Raw genomic sequence first — 4695 nt, 5'->3', positions numbered from 1 at the left:
CCGAGGGGAAGGGCGGCCCCGCCCCCGCGCCGGCCCCGCCCCCGCGCCGGCCCCGCCCTCTCCTCGCCGCGGGCCGTTGCGTCACGTGACCTCTCCCGCCCGCCCGCCGCGGCAGTACCCCGCCTTCCTCCTTCCGGCGCAGGGGCGGGCCTTAGCGTCTTCGTCCCGCCTCTTCCGGGCGCGAGGGTCGGGGCCCGGGCGCTCCACTCCTTCCGAGAAGACTGCGCGCTCCGTTTAAAGGAGGGCGGGGGGCGGAGGGGGGGGGGGGAGACTCGACTTTCCCGGCGTGCCCCGCGGTGGGGGCGGTGCCAAGGCTGCGCCGCTGGCCGGAGCTCCCGTCGGGCCGTGCGGCAGGGGGCGTGGCGGGCGCGGCGGCCCGGGGTGCGGCCCCTGGGCTGCGCGTCCCCGACCCGCGTCACCTGCGCGCCGCGCGCTCCCCCCGCGCTCGCACTGGCCCCGCGATCTGGGCCCGCGCCCCCGTCGCCGCCCGGGCTGGGGGTGCTCCCGGCCTGCCGCGCGGGCTGGCGGGCGGCTCGCGGGGGCCGGGGCGGGGGGACCCCGCTCCCTCGGGCGCGGCGGGGCCCCGCGGGGGTGAGGCCTGCGCCCTGCGGCGGCCCGGCCAGGCCTCGGCTCAGCCCCCGACCCGAGGCGACGCGGCGGGGCGTGGGGGCGGGGCTCCTCGCGGTGTAGACGGCCCTTGTGGGTGTAAACCCCCTGTCGGGGTTCTAAACCAGGACTTCGCCGACCACCCGTGTAGTAAAAATGCATTCTTTGGGAGATTGATAATGCACTGAGGGGGTGCTTTTATATGTACTAGGGTGATTTTTTTTTTAATGTTTTCTGTTTTAAAGTGGTTACTTTGAGGGCTGCAGCTGGAATCTGCAGGGCGGTTCCTCGAATTAGTGTCAGGAGTGCTTCCCTCTTCAAACTTGAAGGACTTTCACAGGGCGTCTGTGGTGGGGCTGCAATGAGCAGTTGCTTTTGAAGGTTGATGGCGGAGTGTCGCTCGACAGGCAGTTCTCAGCCTCAGGGCTTCGGTCTCTGCGCTGGGCTTGTTCCTGGCAACTCAAACGGAACCGTTCTTAGAAACTAGAAACTGGATCGTCACCGTCTAGTCTGCTTCAACAATTCGAGAACTGGCTCTCTCCATCACGCACCCATCATGTTGGTAAAATAACCACCTCAGTGGAACACGGGAAAACAGGTCCACACTGGAGACTTGTTTGCTTCAGAAAATCCGCTTTATCCTTATTTTACGACATAACATTTCTTCCTCGACATCTTTTATTCGTCTGTGTAGGTCGTGGAGTCTATGAATGCTGGCGCAGCACACAGGGTAATTCCAGCAAGTATTTTGCAGCAAATATTGTTAGTTTGTTGAGCCCTCCCAAAGCAACGGCTTTAAAACAACATTTTCCCCAATCACTGCTCTTTTGAATCGTTTCCATCCCTTAACCACACTTCTGTTCAATTTCACTTACTGAAAGTCAGACCATGTAGAAGTGTCAATCTCGTGACTTAAGTGGCATCTTAGAACCTTATGGTGGGAAGGGGCAAGTCCTCGTTCTGGCTGACATTTCTTCAACTATCTTCTTCAAGAGTTGGCTTCTGTGTTGAGGTGTCCCATGCTGGCCACCGCTGAAGTTCTCTTTTTTTTTTTTAAGATTTATTTGCTTATTTATACAAGCACTGGGTACAGTTAGAAGCGTGAGAGGGTGAGAGGATTCACCAGAGCCAGAGCGGGGAACAGAACAGGCAGACTGACAAAGTACACTGCTGAGGGGAGCAGCCGGCGGCTGGAGAGGTTGGCGAGCCATGTGGGACCCTCTCCAGCCGGCCAAGCATGGAACCGGCACTGCAAAGGCTGCGGGCAGCTTCACAGCCCAGCGCTCAACTGCCGCAGCACCGGGGAGGCCCCACCACTGAAATTCTCTTATTTGAGCCCTGCTTCTTTGGATAACTGGCCCTGGTTTGAAACCCCTTTCATAGGGCACACATGGGAAGGCCTGTGGGCCACGTCCCCTCATTCTTTGCATGGGAGAGCTCTCAAGTCTGATCTCCCCTCCAATGCTGCACCCGCCATTACACCTGTTCTCCTGGGTGAGAGTCCCACAAGACAGCTTGAGACCATTTATTTTGCCTGTTGTCCACCTGGCCTTTGAGAAGTTCACATCCTTGTCACACAAAGGTCTAGAGTCAACCCATGGTCTCTCCTCTCCATCCTGCCATCCTTCTTCAGTCTCCTTGCTTCTTCCTGAAATAGATCAATTAGCAAGAACACTGACTGATGGGTTTGCAAGTAGAGAATGAAACCCCAGCCACACTGATGCTCAGAAGAGATCATCTTATAGCTTCCCGTTCTGTGTCACTTCCTGCTGGGAACACGACACCAGTGACCTTGAACAAAGGGGTTGAGCACTGAACCTGTGTAATTGAAAATCCGTATCTAGCTGTTGACCCCCACACTTGACTACTAGCCTGCTGTTGACCAGAAGCATAACCGATGAAGAGTGAGTTAACACATTTTGTAAGTTTAATGTGTCATATGCTATATACTTAAAATCAGCTAGAGTGAAGAAAATGTTACTAAGAGAATCACAAGTGGATCATCAGAAAGGTCTCCATCCTCATACGGGCGCTGAGTAGGCTGAGGAGGAAGAGGCTTGAAAAGATCCGCAGATGAACTGGTCCCTGTTGTCAGAGGGCAAGCCACACCCTCCACCTGGGCTCTGTGCAGCCCTTACCTGCCTTCCAGTGCGGACTGAGGGTGGGAAGCATTTGGTGGAAGCCTCCTTGGGAGGTGGCGCCAGGTGAGGCATCTTTCTCTAGAGGGTGGGCTACTCTGGTGCTTTCAGCTGTGCATCTTAAGCCCGTTTTTTGAGCCATGGCAGAGTTCACACCAGCCATGGCACGTAGATGCTGGCTGCTGGGCCCCGTTGCTGTGGGATCGAAGATATGTTCCTTGAGCTGCTGAGAGGGTCTCTCAACCACTGTCAGGTAAGACACTTTAAAACTTGGCCTCGGTTGAATTAAACTGCTTCCCCAGTCAAGCTCCCGTTTGGGGAGGGGGTGTGTGTGTGTAAAATCCACATCAAATGACTCGTCAGCTGAGGATGTAAATTCCTCTCCCCTTCACCCAATTTGGGAGAACTCTGAAGGGCAATTGTGGTTACAAAGCTTCATTTACAAATGAAGACTGTTTCTTTTTTGGTTCCTTAGCTATTGTGCATGACAGATGACCCCAGCGGTTAGTGTAAGAAAACAAATACTTGTTCTCATAGTGGCTGTATGTCAGGAACTCAGGAGCTGCTTTGCTGGTGTAAAGGCCAGGAATGGGCATAGTGCAGGTTTTCTGATCCCATGCAGACCGGTTAAAGGAGGAGTCAGAGTCCTCAGTGGTTTTGCAGGTTTTTATTGGGGTTCAACGGGTACGTGGCAGGCAGGGGTGCTGGGGGGCCGGGAGGCTGGCAGTCCTCCCAGCCCCCAGCAAATCCGCACTCTCTCTGGGCTCTCTGGAGTTCTCTGCTTCTGGCTTCTCTTTCGGCTTCTACTGCTTCGGCTTCTACTGGCATCCCTGTGACGCCGCCCTTAAAAAAAACAGTCTTAGCCCAGGTGAATCCCATCTACCTATGCCCACACCCTATTCCAGGTGCCCACCATCAGGCATGCATTCAGGACAAGGATCCATCATCTATCCTGATGGCGGAAGGGCAGAAAAGCCTGACATTTTCTTTACCCTACAGCTGGGCATTCAGGTTCAGGGTCAGCTAGTGGCAGTCAGGATGTTAGAGAGGACCACAGTCATCCAAAGGCTCCAAGACAGAGGATTTTAACCTCGAAATATTAAAAATGAGATATGCCTTGTGATCTAGCAATTCCACTTATAGGGATCTACCCAAAGAATACAAAAGCACCTATTTGAAAGGATATATATGCTTCTGTGTTCATTACGGCACTAGTTACATTAGCCAAATTATGGAAACAACCTGAGTGCCCAGAGACAGAGGAACTGAGTAAGAAATGGTTTATGTACAGGATGGGATGGACTACTACTCAGCTGTGAAAAAAGGGAAAAGAAATGTTGCCATTTGCATCAACATGGATGGAACTGGAGGGGATCATGTTAAGTGAAAAAAGTCAAAAGGAGAAAGACAATTACTGAATGATTTCACTCACATGTGGAATATACAGAAACGAGAACTAATGAAACTAATACAAACTGTGGAAATATGACTGCAGGATGGAGGCTGCTAGAGAGGGAGTGTGGTGCCCCAGTGGCCCAGGGTAAAGGCGCTTTGGGGGTGGGGTGGGATGGTGCACTATGCATCATATACAGTATGGTAAATGCATGTTATCTCAATAAAAATAATAATTAGGAGGTAAAATTAATAAATAAGATGGAATCATGGAGACTTCACCTTCCAGTGTCCCACTATAATACAGGTGTAATAGGTGACTGTGTACTCGGCCTCGAGGGCTGTCTCAAGTTCAACAAACTAAGTACAGTCCAGATACTTTAACCAGCAGCACTTTAGCTAGTTGGGAATTAAGACATACTTTCCCGAATACACTAGGTCAAAGAGCAAATAAAAAATGTAATAACCCATGAAAAAGTAACCAGTCTTTGTTAAAAAATAACGAAGAATAGATGCTTCTTCTCAAAACCTATGGAACACAACCAAAGGAAGGACTTTT

This window comes from Talpa occidentalis, unplaced genomic scaffold (assembly GCF_014898055.3).
Source record: "Talpa occidentalis isolate TD23 unplaced genomic scaffold, MPIMG_talOcc4v2.1 talOcc4.4, whole genome shotgun sequence".
NCBI classification, from domain to species: Eukaryota; Metazoa; Chordata; class Mammalia; order Eulipotyphla; family Talpidae; genus Talpa; species Talpa occidentalis.
This window is presented reverse-complemented; position numbering follows the sequence as displayed.